The sequence below is a fragment of the Pezoporus wallicus genome, unplaced genomic scaffold (genome assembly GCF_028554395.1).
Source record: "Pezoporus wallicus isolate ANWC-B61680 ecotype Strahan unplaced genomic scaffold, APGP_CSIRO_Pwel_v1 contig_3568, whole genome shotgun sequence".
Lineage (NCBI taxonomy): Eukaryota > Metazoa > Chordata > Aves > Psittaciformes > Psittacidae > Pezoporus > Pezoporus wallicus.
The window spans coordinates 1593606-1613472 of record NW_026637826.1 but is presented as its reverse complement, the minus strand read 5'-3'; the positions used below and the strand labels follow the sequence as shown (position 1 = coordinate 1613472).

Genomic DNA, 19867 nt, shown 5'->3' with positions numbered 1-19867 from the left:
GGCTGAACAGGGCTGGACAGATCTGAACTTGTCTAAATGGGCCCAGACCAGGCTGAATAGGACTAAAGTTTGCTGGGCTGGGCTGAAGTGAGCTGAACTATACCATACTGGGCTGGACTGTTCTGAATTGGGTCAAACTGGGCTTAACTGGGCTAAAGGAGGCTGGGCTGTACTATACTGGGCTGGACAAGGCTAAACTGTGCTGAACCAAGGTAGATCGAGCTGGGCTGGACTGAACTTGTCCAAACTAGGCTAAACAGGGTTGAAATGCTCTGAAGAGGGCTAAAGTGGTCTGAACTGGGTTGAACTGAGCTGGGCTTTGCTTGGGTGGACTAAAGTGGGCTGGACTGGTCTGAAGTGGGGTAAACTGGGTTAAAGTGGCCTAAACGTGGCTGAACTATGCTAAACTGGTCTGAATGGGGCTAAACTGTGCTGAATTGGCTAAACTTGGCTGAGCTAAAATGAGCTGGGTTGTCCTGGGAAGGGCTAAACTGGGCTGAAGTGGTCTAAACTGGGTTCAACAGGACTAAGCTGTGCTGGAGTGGTCTGAATTGGGCTAAACGCTGCTGAACTGTGCTAAATTGGTCTGGAGAGCTCTGAATTGGGCTAAAGTGGGCTGGGCTGTTCTTGGCTGGGCTTAGTTGAGCTGGACTGGGGTAAAGTGGGCTGGACAGGTCTGAACTGGGCTAAAATGCAATGGATTGAGCTAAACCATTCTTAGCTGGGCTTAACTGCACTGGAGTGGTTTAAACTGGTCTGAACTGGTCTGAATTGGGCCAATCTAGGCTTCACGGGGCTAAAGGAGGCTGGGCTGGGCTATACTGGGCTAAACTGGGCTGGAGAAGGCTAAACTGTGCTGAAGTGGGCTAAATCGGGCTGGGCTGGGTTGGGCTTGGCTGAACATGGCTAAACTGGGTTGGAGTGGTCTGAAGAGGGCTAAAGTGGTCGAACTGGGTTAAACTACATGTAATGCTACAGTTGAACTAAACCATCACATCTAACAGCTCTTCACAAGACCAGGCAGAGTATCTGAGCCCTACTTGATTAGGATCTTAAGAGAAGCTGGGTAACCAACCAAAATTCTTCAAGCTCATGCAGAGAACCCATCCCAACATCAATTTTGTCCTCTACATGACACCCCCACCCCCCCCTCCTCCTTTGAGGCACCACTTACTTGTTTCTGTGTTCAAAGTGTTTCATATTTCTTCCTCTGGTCATTTTTCCTGATAACACTATTTAAGGAATCTGGAAGTGGTGTATAGATGTGGTTTATATGGCAGAGGACTATATCTGTAAAAACCTAACAAAAAGAGATTATTATCCCATTGTTAATATGGGGAGATGGGGACAGAAAGAAAAAAAAGACTCATCTGTGTCTGGCAACAGCAGAGACAAGATCACAGATGTGGGGCTGCAGAAAGCTATTCTAGCTAGAGAGGATGAAACATTGTCACCTCCCCTTTCTTACAGGCAGTTTTCCAGTTCTCAATTGGAAAAGGCAATTAAAAACGTCCTAACTCAGACTTTGGGCTTTTCTTAGTGGCAGTACTGGTGACAGCAGCCATCAAAAGGCTTTTAGTATGTTATAGCTTGTGCTGATGTTAATAGGTGCACTTGAACTCTGGGGATTAAAACACATCACCTATTACCAGATAAGATGAATAGGAAAACAAAAATGCAGGAGCATAAAGCATACAGCATCTACCAACACTCCAGTGAGGATTCATATTATTCACTCTACACACATACAAATATTTTCATTACAAAAGAAGGGAACTTCAATGAATGAAACAGGAAAAAACAGTGTGCTAACTGACCTTTCCAAGCATCTGCCATGGCCAATAGTAAATGATAGCTAGTGATGTTTTGTTAGACACTTTGGCTTGTCACCTCGTAAAGCTGAAACAGAAACAGCTGCAAAGCATGGGGAGGTGGAAAAAGTAGAGAAAAAACTGTAACTTCAACTGGTTTTAATAGGAACCAGCTTCGCCACTTCCACCCTTCTGGCATTAACGCCTCTAAGCCACTAGATGGCAAACCTCCCGTACGAAGACGGGCTGAAAACGTTGCGGCTGCTCAGCCCGGAGAAGAGAAACTGCGTGGAGACCTTACAGCAGCCTCCCAGTATCTGAAGGGGGGGCCTACAATGATGTTGGAGAAGGACTCTTCATCAGGGACTGTAGCGATAGGACAAGGAGGAACGGGTTTAAGCTTAAATAAGGGAAGTTCAGGTTAGATACAAGGAAGCAACTCTTTACTGTGAGGGCGCCGAGGCACTGGAACAGGCTGTCCAAAGAAGTGGGGAATGCTCCATCCCTGGCAGCGTTCCTGCCCATGGCAGGGAGGTTGGAACTAGATGGTCTTAAGATCCTTTCCAACCCAAACTATTCTATGATAATCCTAAATAAGAAGTTATCTTGTGTGTTGCTTCTTTACTTTCTAAAATATTAAATGCCTTCCTTTATTGTTCATGTCAGATATATGCAACTTGAACTATCATAATGACAAGTACTGTTTCTGGGGGGTAGCACATCTCAAATTCTAACCTATAAACCTGAATTACAAACGTGTTAATGAGAAGGTACTAAGGCAAAACATGTACATATTTTCTCCTTCCTATGCATTCTGTAAAATACTTCACAGTTTGTATTTGCTCCTGCAGGTCTGGTCTCGACTAATGCATTACTTGTGAAAATACAGAAGGGTTTTGGGAGCATAATAGCCATAAAAAAGATACAGAAACAGATTTTGCAGCCATGAGCACTCACACTTGAAAAATCTCTACTAGCTAGTTCTTGGTATCTCTGCACTACAAAATCATGCCATGAGCTCCAGCCTACTTCCCCTGAGGGAAAACGTATTCAAAAGATATGGAGTTGCAGAAAGCCCACAAAAGAGACTTGTACTTGCTATGCAAACACATATGTTCACAAACACTATTTGTTTTAATAGACAGAAATAAGGCTCTGTTCATTAAAACAGTTTAGAGCTGCTGAATACTCATGAGAAATGATCCTCTTGTATTTTAAAATTCAATAAGAAGTGTTATTAAACTTGCTTTGACCTCAGCATGACACATTTCTGCATGAAATTGCCTTAAGACTTTTAAAATCAACAGTGACAATAACTCAGTGAAGATGGTAAAACACACACAGCGGAAGGACTCAGCTGGCAAGAGCTGGATTCTGAGAAGCACTGAATACAAGACATTCCTGTAAAATATTCCAGTTTCCTTTTCTTGAGTCACTTGGAGACTTACTTTTGAAGTAGATGGAGACATGCAAGAGTTATACTTAACAACCAAGAGGATCTCTGACACAAAATGGAGTGGTTTTGCTACTTTAAGTAATTCAGCACCTATAAGGAAAAGAATCACCTAATGGAATGCTTTAAAATGGTGGGAATATAGGATTTGTGAGTCACCATATAGTGCTTTCAAATTACATTTGTGCAACATTATATAATATTGTGCATGATCATGTCTTGAACAGAATTAATTATGAATCAGTATCTCTTCATGTCATTCATTTCCATCTCCCCTGAGAGCTGACTTCCATTCTTCATTGAAATAATCCCTCTGAGCAAGACAGTCATTAGTCTGCCAAATTGATAGAATAAAATATTCCCCCCTTTATGGGACCTCCTTTAGCACTCATGACAGCAAAGTGAAATACATCTTTTGGATTCCTCTTATTCCTTAGGGCCAAGCAAGGAATCTCTCTAATAAAAGAGTCCCAGCATATGTTTACCCATTCAGTTTCAGAATCTCCCCCACTATCCTTCAACAGCTGAACTTCACTTTCAGTACAAAGCCCTGAAATCCAATTAGAAAAAAACTCACTAGCAATACAGGAATACCACTGTCCAGCAGACTTCTCTCAACTACAGATAAGGCAAAAGGAGAGCTCCAAAAAGGCCTATTTATCTTTCAGTGGGAGGTCACCTAAAAGCAACTTTTCAATATAGGGGGATAATACTGAGAGTCAAAATGATCTCTGCCTCTAATCCAGATGTCCATACAGTCAAGCTACTGAGCCACCACTGGAACTGAAAACATGACTTGACCACAAGTCTCTCTGTTCAGACCAAAGTACAATTATCGTCTCCTCAAAGAGGTCCAAGGTTATCAGACAACTCACCTTGACAAGTCCTACTGTTCTCAGCTCAGTAGGAACAAGACTCTACTCTCCAGGTTTAGCTTCACTGCCATCCTAGCTGGATGGAACAAACAAACATAGGATGGCTTAGGCCTAAGGACACCAGCTGTCCCCAGACACCACAGTTCTGGTGATGGACAAATAGAAAAAGATAAGTGAGATTAGTCATCACATGAGATACCTTTCTGCAAGTCTTCAAACACAAGATATTGTGCCATGCTAACAACATTAGGGGATTGCCTCAACCTTGTCCCTTAAGATTGTAAAGTAAAACTCACCTCTTGCTTCTCTGCTAAATAAGCTGTTGTTTTATTTCTTCTTAAAGACAAACCTTTTTCCAGCTTTGCCAATCAGTCTGTGCTTGTGTGCTGAGCAGCCAAGTAGAAAAAAATACTTCCCTTTGTTCAGCCAAGTTGCAACTGTATCACAGTTGAACCATGATGGGTCAACACATACCTGTAACTTGAAAATAAAGAGAAATTAACATCCACTCTCACTATGATTTGTTTGAGCAGGTCATTGTTTGGTTTTGGGTTTCTTTTAAGCAACAGGTATATTGAGCTAAATTCACAATTGGAATAAGCTACCTAAATATACCAGCAGCAACCAGCTATTGCCTCAAGCATTCTTGCTTCTTGCCTCCCTGTGCAGATGCATGCTTTAGCTGCAGAGGGTAAGAATTTGCCTACTACAACAGAAGATGCTGTCATCCATTACTGCATTCCTGACCACATCTCCATCCTGGTGAAAAGAATGGTTGCAGTACTGCCAAGACACTTGGGGATAAATTATTAGGCAGCTTCCTCAAATACAGGAGGTATGGCTTTAACTCTGTGAGGGAGAAAGGTGCTCTAGACACATTCAGTGGGCTCTGCTTCCTCCGAGGACCACATGAGCAGCTTGACGCTGGTATCTTTACATTTGCTATACTTCCTATGTTCCTAAGAATTTATGTTATGAAAAGAGCTGTATATCCTACTAGATATTTCATTTTACCAAAAAGTCAGCATCTCTACCATGAGTCATGGTGTGGCTTCTTGCCCAGTTGAAAGATGTTGAAAACAGTCAACTCTATAGCCCATAAAAGAGCAAACGTAACCCAATCAAAAACCAAAAGTAAGCCTTCCCAGGTTTATATAAGATGAAAATTCTTGAGAAAATCTTTTGCCCTTACCATTACTATTACCTTTATTTGCTGCTCTGCAGCTTACAGGTCATGGCTCACAGCACAGTTCTTCCATCAGCAGATTTCAAAAGCACTGTGCACTCCACTATGCATTTTTTACATCTCCAATCCCCACGTCCATCCTGCCTAAACTTAAATTGAAAATTCTTTTCTTAGAAACCAATAATACCAGAGGCTCATTGAAAGAGATGTCACAGGAGTCATTTAAGGTTTTCATGTATGGCAGAATACTCCCACTCACATCCTGAAGAATGTGGGGAGGTTCAAACAAAAGGATCTAACCACATGTCAGACTAAACCAGCAATGCATATCATCTCCTACCCACACCATGCTTCTAAAGCTTCATGTCTGTTATGAAAGAAGTCTCTTTCCATCTGCAAGCAACACTCACTATTTCATGTTACCGGTCTTGCTGAGAGTTCAGTAGAAAAAGCAAGAAATTGTTAGTGGCAAAGCATTAGTGGCAAACTAACTCTTGAAATCCTTTTCGTCACAGAGAGCACCTTGCAGTGTTCCTATAGAAACATTCAGGAATACGTGCTCCTCTTGACTATTCCATTGACACTGTATCCTCAGACTCTGACTTCAATCAATTCATCCTCTCTCAGATAGTAAATTGTACTGGGTTTCGTTCTGCAGTATTGTTGACAATGTTTTCAAGGCTTACTGCAGCCTGGGAAAGTGTTAGGCAGGAAACTATGTGAGAAGTTAACCATATTTTGTTACTGTCATTCCGGCAGTTTTCCAGATCTTTATGTCACTAATTGCATGTGATTACTGACAAAAAGAAGAGAGCTCTTCTAACCATGATACTAAACAATGCCATTAATTCCATTCTACACACACAGAATACGTAATTTGCAACAAATCAGGCCCAAACTCTGAGGTGCCTTGGTAATCCATAATGACAGAAAGTGAACAATCCTTTTTCATTATGTACTCATGTATTTTTCATCATCTATTGGAATTAGCTCTTGTCCTTGCATATTCATTTTTCCAACATCCTTTTAAGTTATTCAAAAGGACATTTACATTAGCAGGATGAAACCTGTGGAATCTGACTTAAAGAAATGGGCAGTTTTAAAAGAACTTTGTATTTTTACATCCCCCCGCCCAGCAAGGACTCTCTGCTTTTTAGAGACCATCATCAGTTGGACTCCCCATTGCAGGCTTCTATAATTGCTTCTCTGTCCGAATAAAACTTTGCTTTAAAGTGCCATTTACTGGTTTTCTTCCTTAACATGACATAACACTTTCTTTCCTGTACCAACGGAGTGGAGCAGTTTGGGGGTGTTACAGGCCACTAAAACAGAAATCTGCATTGGTGGAATTCCTTCTGAATAGTTATAAGTGAATTTGGCAGTGGCAAACTCTGCTGAAGTGGTGAACACTCTTCAAAACCTCTGATTTTGTTCTAAGCATGTTACTAAAATCACAGGTTGTTTCCTGCTTTTTGTGTAGCTAACAAATACATGAAGGTTCATGGCAGGGAGGAATCAGAATCACATCTCTTGCTTATTCACAATCCAGACTTACCTTCAGTCACTTTTCATTTTTGAGACACAATCTTGCATCATCAAAATCTTGCTCCATCATTAATTTAAAGGCAATTCCTTTTGATCACCTTAATAAAGTAGAAGCATATAAGGAGGTTGCAGCTGGGTAATGCACTGGAAGACACAAAAGCTCAAAATTCAGCTAAGAAAACTGCAAGCTCGCTCTTTGCTAATACCATCATCTCTGCTTTTGTCCTACAAATGCTAACATGGTAAGAACCACAGCTGTGCAAAAACCAAGCTCTCTGTTAATAGTGGGACACAGGCTGCTTGGGCATGGCTGCTCTTCCGCTGGTAAAGTGCTCTTTGCTATATGCTTCTTGTTTCAAAACTGAAAAGGAGATACTTCCCAACATGCAGTAAAACAAAAGAAGGAGAATAAAGTAACTTCAAAAGTGACTGTGGAAGGGACAACAGAAGAATGCTCAATACTTCAAGACCTTTCTTTCTCCTTTTGCAATACAATGAAAACAAATGAGACTTACAGCATCACTCATTTTTAAGACTGATGATTCTATATTTAGAAAAGAAGTCAGACACTGGATTTCACAACCATATGTGGAAAACATTAAAGGGAAAACTGGATGGGATTGCCAAGGCACTATGGGGCCAAGAATTGCTATTTTTTTTTAAACCCACCCTGAAACACCAGTGTAAGGTGGGAATGTTTCACACAGCTCTCCTCTGTAACTGTCACTAACAATATGCAAAACCTGGCAGCACTGCGCTGCTCCAGAGGCTGAATTATGCTGGCAGCACCAGAACTAGATGGACAATTTTGGGACAGTTTCCAGTTAACTGCCCAATCTCTGCCGGTTTGTGATGAAATAGGAAGTTTCAGTAAAAATTCCAGTGCAATTTTTGAGATGAATAGACAGTAGGTGGAAGAGCAAGGCTTCCCAGCCTTCCCTTGGAAGTGCATGAGAGGATTTTTACCATCAATAAGCAGTGCATGTCAGCCAGAATACTGCTGTAAACAGTAGAAAATTTGTGACTATATTGTTAACGTAGATAAAAATGAATGGCCTGAACATGCATTGTTACCACTTTCTTCTGAATATGTGCAGCAAGAATAGCAAAAAAAGTCTTGCTAAGAGCCCTCAAAATATTACTTATTAGTTCCTTCCTTTTTGAGGGAAGATTACACCCAGTAAAAATTTGTCCAACTTAAAAAGCCAAACATTCTTTTTTTGAGCCCATCCAGTTCTGCCAAAAGGCATATGGTCATGTTGGCACTTACTCTGCGCAATCCTTTGCGCATTCAGAGCATCACATCAACATTGATTAATTGTCAGAATGCTCATATGAGACAAGCAAATAGAAATATGACAGCCAGATGCCACAAACAGCACTGTATTCAATCAGATCATTTTATTGCCATTGCTTTTCCCCCATATTTTCAGCCTCTATAGTGCAACCTCAGTTGCATATTCTCAAGAGGCACACAATACAGTACACATCTACATCACTAATACAAGTTGCAAAGTAAATGAATTGTGGGAGGTGGGGGGAATGGAGCTGACCATTCCTCTGTAAGATTAAAAACCATTTTGGGATTTTTATTAGAAAACTAGGCCATACAATTCCTAAACTTCCTTTTCATCCCAGTGTTTCTCAGGTACTTTGTCCTTCACAAGACAATATCTGCCTTCAGGGAAAACAGTATGTCCACTGTTCAAGCATTACAACTTGGAAGGGCAGAGGAGCAAATACAGCACACTTAACTAAGTGAAACTACAAATGGCATTTAGACTGAAATAATGCAAAGAGCCTAAGAGTGAACATCCTCCTCCTCTTAAAAAAAAATGGCATAGAGACTTTAAGAGCCACAGCTTGTCAGCATCTTCCTTTTCGTCATTGGAGGAGCATGCTGGCTCCTTAAAAGGATGTCTACATGATGCTTCCATTCTCTAAGGCAAAATATGAAAGGGGTCAAATGACTCATTATGGATCAAGACCTCACAGGACCCACTAATGCTGCATCCCCAGGCAGAGCGAGCACATGTAGAACTTACAATACTCCCATGGGAAGATACATACTGAAGGAACCAAGGGGAAATTGGGAAACAGACTGAAACCTGCCATGCTGGGAAACAGACTGAACAAGCTTACACTCTGAAAGGATGCAATATATGGCTTGAGTTTACAGTTTTGCCCTTGCAATCATAAGTTGTCCAGAACTGAAAGCAGTTCTGGTAGTAAGTCATACTCCCACTACCTGGAATGAAGGTGGTTGTTTCTTCAAACACCTTTGAAGAAATGTGGAACAAATCTGCACATGGCAGAACACCAACAGAGATTTCACAACTAACACCTTTATATTCTTCTCAAAATTAGCCAGGACAGCCATGTTTCAAAGATGACAGCTGTCTTGGCTGACTTTTAGACAAGCTACCAATGCAGTGACTCTTTAACTCTTTTCTGTCACATTATACAACTGCAAGCATTTACTTAAGACACATCAGTACAGGATGTACTCCAAATTAGTCCCTACATCGCATGTTAATGACTTCTGAAGGCACTGGCTTTAAGAGATTACATAGTGTGCTCCTACACCTACATAAATGTGGCATTTATCTGGCTATTGTTCTAGACTGTGTTGGTTGCCAGCTGTTGTTCTGGGAGTCAGATAATGTAAATAATTAGCAGGCAGCACATTCTTCCAGCTGCCAATGCTGTAACAATTTCTCAGATGTTATCCCAGAATTAGGTTTAGTCCTGATTATTAAGCACTTGATAATAATGTGTGGTAAAAGACAACTGTAACAGAATGAACAGTGTACAGGAAGAGCTCATTTTTTATCTCACTGGCTTTCTGCCTCCCTTTTCATCAAATTCTTCAGGAGTGGTAACCGTAGATTCAAAAGCAAATTTTTTGCATGCAGACAGTACTTTCTTAGCCCTCCTTCCTGCATTTCCATCACATCTCTGTTAATAGTGGTATGTTTTCATTAGTGATGGGGCATCGGTAGCTACTGCCACAAGCTGAGTCACATTCAGGTGTGCACTGCTATTCAGAAACAGATGTTTCCCTCTTACAGCTAACCACATGGGTTAGCAGTTCTACACAAAACCTGTCCACATCCGGTTGGGCAAACCACAGAGAGTCATCAGTACACTCACATCCACTCCCTCCCTGTACACAGGGCATTTTTAGGAGCCACCATGTATTTTAGAGGTGCAATCCACTGTGGTTTGATTTTTATGCTTCATTCTCAGAACCAGGGGACCCCTCCCTGAGGTTCTGTGAGCCCTGAGAGCTGCAGAAAGGTCTTCTGTCACTGCTCAGGATGGAATATAAGTTATTTTAGCCCTTGCAAGAGCCAATGACTTCATGTAAGCTTCTGAGTAGAGACAGATACCAGCAAAGCTGCTGGTACTAACATAAACTTACCTTTGTCTGGAAAAACAAGCCTTCTGCAAATGTTTGATGAACCATCAGACACTTTGCGAGGATCTGCACCTCATCATCACTTGTAGAGTGCCCAAGATCTGGCATTAGTGTATCTATGTTAATGAAGACTCGGTGTTTAAGAAAGAGATCAGCTCACAATTAAAACTATACTTCCAAAATGGGAGTTTAAAATTAGCATGTCTATAGGCTTTTTAAACTGGAGTATAAGTTGTAGTATATATGGACTGGAGCACATCCAATTAATAAAGATACAAAGTTCTTTAAGAAGGTAAAACCGCAGCCTCATATACTGTCTTAAACTTTCTCCAGTCACCCAAGCAATCACATTCACCCTAGTATAGTTGTGGACTTCAACTCGGAAAGCATTAAACGGATTCTAATCCAGTGACATACTATGTTGACTTTGTTGAGAGCATAATTAAGCCCCTGCTACTTGAAGTCTTCACCAAAAACTCTCCAAGTTTCTTTTAGTGTCACTACTGACACACTGACAAAGCCAAAAATATTCATTACTGTGTAGGAGTTAAGTGTTGTGGATATAGCAGATCTTAAGGGCTGAAGGCACTCAGTATTTGGATGCAATTCCTGGAAAAGCGTCAGGAAGCTTTTTCATTAACAGTGTTAAATCAGCAAGCACCATAACTTTCCAGTTACACAGTTATTAAGCTGATTTTTCAGTACCTGCAGAGGCTTCAAATGTCTGGAAAACATATTTTGTAAAACTGAACTACCAACTCTGACTATTAGAAGTTTATCAGATTATGTTCTGCTTGTACAGGAACACTTGCATTGTGTTCTGAGTATCAGTACTATTGCTGCAAAACCGATGTGGAGACTGCACTGACCTCTACTCAAGTTCAGCTCTGCAGGGTAATATATAAAAGCACTGTTCTGGGGCAATAGCTTAAAGATGAGGTAACTCATGTCTGAGCTTGACGTATTTGATGGTAGCCAAGTCAACAGCCTGAAAATGTTAGCAAGGTACCAGAGCTAAACCCACTTTCCTCTCGGATGACCTCTCATTCCTTGCTGGAAGAAACCAGGATGAAAGTGTAGATCTGAGGTCTGAAAGATAGTTCTTTTCTTCAAAAACTCCATTTTTATTCTAATGCCACTACTACGAGGCTGCTGAAGATTATAAAATGTGTAATTACTCCAAAAGAGAAGCTGGGGGATAGGCAACAGAGTCCTTCAGCATGACTGACATTCTACTGAGGGGTAAAAAAAATAATCCATGTGAAAGAGCTTGTTAGAATATGAGAGCCTATGAACTTGGGAGGTTTATCCAGGCTACAGACTATGCAGCAGCACCTTGCCTTTGTTGCGTTTCCCTGCGTAACCCTACAATGTAGAAGTGGCCTTGTAACATGGTTCATTTTAAACTGTGACTGATTAGAAACTTGACTGTGCTGATAATCCAGTTATGTTTGGGGAATTACTGTGTACTGGTTGATTAAATTAAGAGTTGAAGACAGAATTAGGTACCACTTGCCACAGATATATATCCCTGTAGGCTTGTGTACATGTCTCATGGTTTGCTGTAACAGGCTATGCAGCAAAATTCTGAAGAGACAGATGATACAGCCAAGAGCTGTTCAGGTTAATCTGTGAATAGGCAAGGCAGGAATGTAAGGGTGAGGTATAATACTCTCTTTGATTACAAAGAGAAACAAACTGGCCTAATAAAAACACATACAAGTCCCATTTTCAAAACACTGTCCCACTTCTGTCACCACTGGAAGAACCAAACCAAGCTGCAACATCAGGACTATTTCTTTTTCTACTGTAACTACACCAAATAAGCTGTGCTTGTTTGTTTGTGTGTGGTATACTTCACCGGCCATAGCTACACTGTCATTGTTTAAGATTACACCAAAAGAAAAGCAGTAAAAGGATGTCATTTTGTATGGGACAACCCTTGCACACCATTGGATGTTGCAGTTCTTACAATTAAATAAACGATAGGAACATGCTAGATGGCTTCTCTTAACCCGACTTTCTATCTCACAACAGATGTTGTGACTGCTATGTAAAATTTATAGTGGGAAAATTATATGCATTAATTATTGTCTTTCTTAAAGAAATACGTGTTGGTAGCAGGACAGATATTTGTAGCCAATTTGCTTCACATCACTGTGTATTTTTCAGAGATCTCTCCCAAGTATTTTAAGAGTGATTCAGCAGTAATTCCAAAACAATTCTCATAAATTCTTTACCATGTTTGGACATAGAAACTTCTCCCCCCACCCCCTTTTTTTTTTATTTTGGAGCATGCACTGCAACTTACCAAATGCAAGATTTCTGGTGCAACTTGAAAGCGAACTGTATTCTAGGCTTGCAAATGATCGGTGATTTCAGTTTGGGTTTAGCAGCTCACCAGTCAAGAAGAACTATTACTGGTAGAGAGAAGGCTGCGAGTCAAAACACAAGGCTGGATTCCCAGTAGCATTCAAGACCTGTGAATTCAAGCACTCGGCTACATTTAAGCATTTTATTTTCCATTACATACAAATACTTCACAAGGATAATATAGCAGAGGACAAAATGTACTGCGTGCATATGCAAAGAATAAACTAGTTAATAGTGAAAACTTTTGAGATTTGCTGTGAAATCCTAAGAACCGAGTTATGCTTCTATTCTATAAAACATTCATAAATATGCATGGGGTTGTGTTTTGGGCAAGAATTGTTGCTGAAATGAAAGCTCAGGGCACACAGCTCTTAAATCTTCACTGACGGATGAAGATAAGATACAATTTCTTCTCAGGCAAATTATAAAATGCCTGATTATTAAATTATGAATTAGTGAAATTCTCACATATTTCATCCATTGCTGTTAAGTAGTTTAAGATGACAAAGGTTCTATTTGTAACCAACTTCCAGTCCTGATATTTCTACAAGGTATACAGAAATTGAATAAAGTTAGTTGTATGAAAACTGCATTTTAACAAAGAGTGCATTAGACTTAACAAGGAATAATAATAATAATAATAGAACCCCAACAACTTGTGTTAATAAGTGTCCTGAGAGTAACAAAAAAGTAGACTGTGCATTACTCTGCTTGGTTTTCTGAAAGGAACGCTCCTGCCTATCCACTACTTGGGCAGTGGTATTTTGTCTCGAGATGTATATGGGTTAAATGCCTCGAGCAACATTCTCAAAGGCAAGTTAGTTGCTGTAACCCACACACAATACAGAACAAGCAGAAAATAATATATTTCTTTAAGTTACTGACCTCCAGATCCAGACGGACGCAGTAAATTAACAGATAGCCTAAGGGACCGTAAAAACCAATGAAAGACATAAACCATGTATACTATATTAAATGCCAGACTTCAGGACCAGGCATTGATTTTTATTGTTAAACTGCATTACTACTGCTGCAGCACAAGATTCACTAGAGACTTCTGTATTGATTTTGTCGAACAGCAATCAAGAGTTCAGTTTTTAATGGCATGTAGCTCAAACTGAAGTTCCCACTTACTGCACAAAGGTTTTAATCAATTAAGTCTTCCCATTACATACTCTCATTCACCCTGTATAACTGTCCTGCATAAAAACATAAAAGAATGACAATGTCATTTTGTTATCATTAATACTCCATGAAATTCCCTTTACTCATTAATTTAGTAACATTATAGATCCTCAGTGTGCAAGGCTTCAGAAGCAGTCTAAAAATCCTGTCACAGATTTTCTGCGTGACTGCTCATCTTTGCAACTTGGAATTACACAACTGTAATGAAAGACAAATCAAGTATTGGAGAAAATTAATTCCTTCAGTTACACAGCACTCTGACAGTCGACTTGACCTTATTTCATGGGGTCCAATTAAGATTCCTCTGCCATCTGAAGTTTAAATGCCCACTATTGATCACAGCTCCAGCATTGAAGACAATAAACCCTTTCTCCATTACTCCAAATGAAACATCCTTTATCTTTGGCAAAGATGATGAAATCACCAAAATAAATCCACCATAAAGCTGAAAAATTACTACCAATTGCGGACTTTGTGATACATAAACTGTTCAAATTGTGCATGACTACTCCACACGTGGAATTACATGTACAGAAATTCATTCTGGTTTTACATTTGCAATCTCTGCGTGATAACTTTTGATGGAGACAATCTGTTGCTACCATAGAGCAAAGCAATGAAAACCTGAAGCAGTACTCGTACACTTGCTGAGTCCACTGCAAAAGCAGGGACAGATATAAAGTATAATTATGTGGAGGGTTAGATTTTGAGGAGACAAATAATTAAGAATTCCAGCTGATAATATGAAACAGAGGGAACTAATAAAATCCATTGGTGTGAAAAACAAGATACAAAGTGGTTAAAATATAAACAAGATATGAGCTTATTCCTCACAAATGAAGCAAAATAGAATAAATCATGACATATTTGAAATGTTAAAATGAAGGAAAAAAAACCAACTAATTAAGACTTGCAGGCAATAAATGACCATTATAAGCTTATGAATTGACAGCACAGTCTGAAAGGATTCAGATACATAACTAAATGACAGGCAGCGCTGCAACAGGAAAGTAGCTCCCTTGATACAAAGCACAAAGTATGAAAATTAGCCAGCTGGGTTAGGTGTAAATAGCTTTTCACACCTTCCTAGTAAAAGGGCAATTGGGATCACTTCATAAAAATAGGTGCTGACAGAAACCAGCTAGTGGACTCTCTGGTTAGTGCTCAGATTAGCTCCTCTGAATGTTAACATATAGATGTGACTTTGATTGTGGAAAATGCAAAAATTACTGCTGGGTAAACAAAAAAAAGAAATATGACAAGAAAAGAAGAAAATTGGAACAAATAACCACCAAAGGAAAAAAAAAGGGGTCTTGACCCTTAAGTCTGCAACCTCTGAAGAACTAGAAATGTGAACAACAAAGAGCAAGGAGCTTCCTGAAAAACTAAGTGATAAACCATTTCTGATGCTGAGCAACCTAGGAAAAGAACTAAAGCAGATGTAATACATTCTCTATTTAAAAATTCAACCTGTTTTCCAACACTGTTGAAACTGTTCAACTCTTCCCCTGAGAAGAATGCTCTGTGCAATGTATGTCATGAAGTACTCTATGAAGTGATGAAGTTTCTGATAAGAAGTGATAATTGGGCACAGTACCAAGGCAAACTCTGAAGTTGTGTGTTAACTCCCAGAACTGATCACTTCCCTGAGTTTGAAGTTTTCACAGAAGACACATTCAGCTGTGTTACTGTGCTGAAATTACTGTCCATGGAGTCCAAGTTAAGCAGGAAGATTACCAGAATGTGATGATAGTTAAACTGACACAAAGATGAAAATAATCATTCTGCTCACACCTTAAGAGGACTGAGTGGCAACTACATGCTTCATTTACAGTGTGGCAGTATCTTCTGGAGGCAAACTGAGCTGCCTACCAGTGAAGGGCTACAGAGACTACACATTCCAATGTTTCAGTGAGAGGAGCTTTTCCATGCAAGCCATCAAGACAGGCACCAGAACTGGTCAGGTGCAGCAGTCCAGAATTCAGCAGAGGCCAACAGGTTTTAAAGGGTAAGAAGCATTACTAACATGAGCAGACATTGTTGCCACACATCAATGTTCATTAGAAATGTACTTAGGAAGTGCAACACTTTCAGTTTTGTAATCCCCATCAGCATGAGCTGGATTTCTGGGATGTCTCGCAAACTGAGTTGCGCGTGGTCCTGCCCGCGTTTCCTATTTTAAATCACTCAAACAAACATGAGACACTATGCACCTCAAGCATAGGGAGCCAAGTGACTATTTTAAGGAGAAAAACAACACCATAGGTCCATCAGGTTATTCAACAGCAATAAATGTTTCTCTACGTAATGAAACATGAACATTATACTAGCCACACAAGACTGCCATACCCATTTTGTGCCACTAAGCAACACAGAAAGGAAATGCAACCCAATATATGAAGGCAATGATCAAAACTAACCTGAAAGTACCAGGGGAAAACCAAGCCGCACATAATCCTTCAAACTTCATAGAAGAGTGGTATGCTCTTAAAAGAATTTAATTAAACAAACGGGTTTTGGCAAACAATGAAGTACGATACGTTCACAAAACATGGGTAAGAGCTGTACAACCAATAGGACTAAAAGGAAAGCAACACTGCCTTTTAAAAGATTTAACTGCTCATACCATCAGCAAGAAAAAGCCATCAAAATTTGGCTGCTCTTTCAGATGCATTCCACTTCCTTTCATCTTGAATGAGTTCTCCTCAGGCTCCCATGAAAAAGCAGCTTTTTATTGGACAGGAATAAACCAAATAAACTGTGAAGCTAATATAAAATGCAGCTCCTTTTAAAATCTCAAAATAAGACCTATTCCTTTCCTCCACCCACCAAACCTTGCCAGACAAGAGCTACGTAATACTGGGTAGTAGCAAGGCAGGAGAATGAGCTTTTGTGGGAAGAACAAGATTGCTCTTACTTTCAGAACCATATTTCAGGCTGCCTTTACAAAAACGAGGGGATGATAAAAAAAAACAGTCAGCTTCTTGAAGCCAGATTAATGGACACTGAAAGGTCAGTCTGGAGACTCTGTGCCTGAGTCATAAGCAAACCAAGACTCCACTATCCTTTATGTTCTGTATCACAGCAAGGAAATTATCTGTGCTGTATATGGAAAATCAGTCGCTCTGTTATTGTATACAACTGTGGTTTATAAATGAAAAATTAGATGCAGGATGCACAAGATCTGTGCAATTCTACTACAAACAGTACTTTATATTAAAACAAACTTCATAAAACAGCATTCATAATCTCCATAAAACAGACCCAAAAACCTAATCTATGTGATCCCCCCAAATCTCACATCTTTTCTGGAGTTGCTCCTGTTCCTTTCTTTTTTCTTATTAAGATTATTCCCTATTGTACTGGAATTCATTTACAGTTCTAAATGGTGTTTCTTCCTGTATTCTTTTCTGTGAACGAAGGCCACATACTCAGCATTATTTGCTACTTTCCTCTACTCTCTGCAGAGACTTCAGGCATTCACTTCCACAAAAGGACAAGATGTTATTCTTGATGCCTTTGTTTCTCCAAAACAGCAGCAGCAACAAACACACTATCCACATCACCAGAGATGTGGCAGGCACCTCTGAGAAAAAAAAAAAAATCCATAACAAAAAGCAAGGATTAGATATTCTTTACCTTTGGGCTAGGAAAAGAAGTGCCAAAAGCATCCCTGACACAATAAGCTACAGTTTCAGATGTTGCTATGCCTCCATTTGATTACAGAACGTAGAAGAGAGCGCTTCATCACCACTGATATTTATTTCCAATCGTGGGAGTGAAATGACAACTGACACCCAGTGGGAAATGAAGCACAAAGACTTTAATTGCCCACCTGTGCTCATACCTAGATCATGCTAAAAATGCTGAAGGACATGTCAGCCTTGTCTGCATTCCAGTTATAATCCCCAAAATCCTGCAGACAGCAAGGACAAGCTTGCTGAGAAATGAATTTAGCCAAGTCAAATGTCTTTCCAAGCATGAATCGAGCCATATGGTTTTCCATGTAACACATCTATAGCTTAAATTTTCACCTGACATACTTAAGACTCAAAGGAATAAATACATGCATTTTCTCACTGAAGCGCCTGAGGATTCTATCATTATTAGTAATATTATTGTTCCCAACAAATAACCGTTACCTTCTTATATATTAGTTCACCTCTGTGAACTAATTTCTAAACTAAGAAAGAAAAACCTGATTCAGAGCTCAGGCTCCCCATGAAGTATTGCCTGTAAAGGACCATCACTAGACTGCCTGATCTGTGTATGGCACAGCAAGATTCTGGACTTCCTCACTTGCTGTTGAGGATCTTTTTCCATCAGGCACCTTAGGGCTCTGCAATCTGTGCAGAGCATTAACAAATCACAATGCTCCTTGTTTAAATCAGAGTGTTATCTTAGACCTATTTTGCCCTTGCTTTATATACATGTGACAATAAAGTGTGTATCACCTGAAAATAAGATCCTTAAGTCAGTTGTGGAAATAGAGGTAGGAAGGAAGAACTGCTGTAAAACATTAGGAAGGAATGATACTAGGGGTCTTTTTTGCTTTCAAGAAGTAAGAAAGATATTGGGAAGGAAAGAAAACAAGAGTCAGGTAGAAAAGCAATGCTGAGAGCACTCAACAATAAGGAGCAGGTATTGGATATGCACTGTATTTCATATCAAAGGAGTACGTAAAGCTACATTTGCTCTATAAAGAGCATAAAACCAAATAAGAGATGTGGATCTATCCAAACAGACATCATTAAGACAGATGCTGGAAAAAAAATCAAAATATGTAAAGTCAGTATTAATGTATAACACACATTAAATCTCACCTATCTCATTACCAAGACTTGTAGCAGGTGATTTTGTGAAGACTGAAGCAAGAGTACTTCACATTTACTAATCTCAGTTGCAGACCTCAAGCATTCTTCTCCCATAATCATGTTTGCTGTGGGAGGATGTGGGGGCTGTAATTGTCCCACTGAGGGCTTCTGACAGATGATCATATTTCAGATAGCTGAGCCTGTGAATCTGTAAAATTTACTTTGACTTACTACATTAAAAGTAAAACAAAGCACTCAGAACACTGGCAAAAAAATATGAAAATGTCTGCTCCTAAAAAGATGCTCTACAAAATGAATCTTTTTTTACCTTAGCCATGTAATTTTAAAGATTCCAAGTAAATACAGCGAATCTTACAAAAGTCTGGGATGCAGGGAGTCAGCTGCTATGAAAATGAAGCTGAAAAGTTTCAAACACTCGCACTATACACAATACATAAAAGTGAGGCATACATTCACAGAATCTAGGCCTCCATTTTAAAGGCTATTTTCTCTTAACAGAGACTACTGTTACAGTATTGAAACCAAGCAGCTCTGGATGCAAATTCATACCAGTCTGTACAGTTATCCATACATACCTTGAAGTTATTGCTTTGCTCACACTGTTTGGAAGAGCATCAGGTAACTGTTTGATGATGTTACATATGTTGGACATATGTGCTCCAAATTAAATCTGTACAAAAAGAGCAAACAACATTTTTAGATTAAACTTCGAAAGAGGAAATGAAGCTGCATTCTTGGCCTTCTGCAATATAAGACTTGTCCTTTTGGAAATGTTCATAAAGCAGTCAGTTAGCTCAAGATAATGCCATATGTTCAAAGTCAAAAAACACTTTTTCCCCAAAGGGGCAAGTTAGGACTACTGGTGCTGGAGAAAGAAGAAATACTTGATTCACTGCCAGTGTCTGAACTCTCAGAACATTGCTGATCGCAGCTCTGAGAATCAAGCTCAACACCAGAGCAGCTATTTATTTCAACTCACATCACCATTAGGAAATTTTAGCCTTCCCATCCTTCACAGTCTGGCTACATCTTTTTCCCCACCAGAAGTGGTATATGAGGGGTATTTGTAGCTCTGCCACACATTTGTAACACTCCTTTTGTAGCATTAGCTTGAGTATCTGTATCCATGATTGAGCATACACTTACAATTAATGAATGAGGTTTCTTATTTATAATTCATTAA

General features: G+C 39.7%; 1 long non-coding RNA gene across 4 annotated transcripts; it reads right to left on the bottom strand.

The window, feature by feature from the left end:
• Positions 1 to 1151: 1151 nt before the first annotated feature.
• Positions 1152 to 18964, bottom strand: LOC130598375 (uncharacterized). Of its 4 annotated transcripts, none has more exons than XR_008971994.1 (7): positions 12599 to 13299; positions 10295 to 10422; positions 6881 to 6968; positions 5332 to 5469; positions 3260 to 4619; positions 1818 to 1914; positions 1152 to 1300 (listed from the first exon to the last, which is right to left on the bottom strand). It is a non-coding gene; the product is annotated as an uncharacterized LOC130598375 (long non-coding RNA). The 4 variants fall into 4 exon arrangements; XR_008971996.1 differs by lacking the exon at positions 1152 to 1300 and adding an exon at positions 18673 to 18964 and having other exon boundaries at positions 1396 to 1914; positions 12599 to 13208; XR_008971993.1 differs by lacking the exon at positions 1152 to 1300 and having other exon boundaries at positions 1396 to 1914.
• Positions 18965 to 19867: the final 903 nt, after the last annotated feature.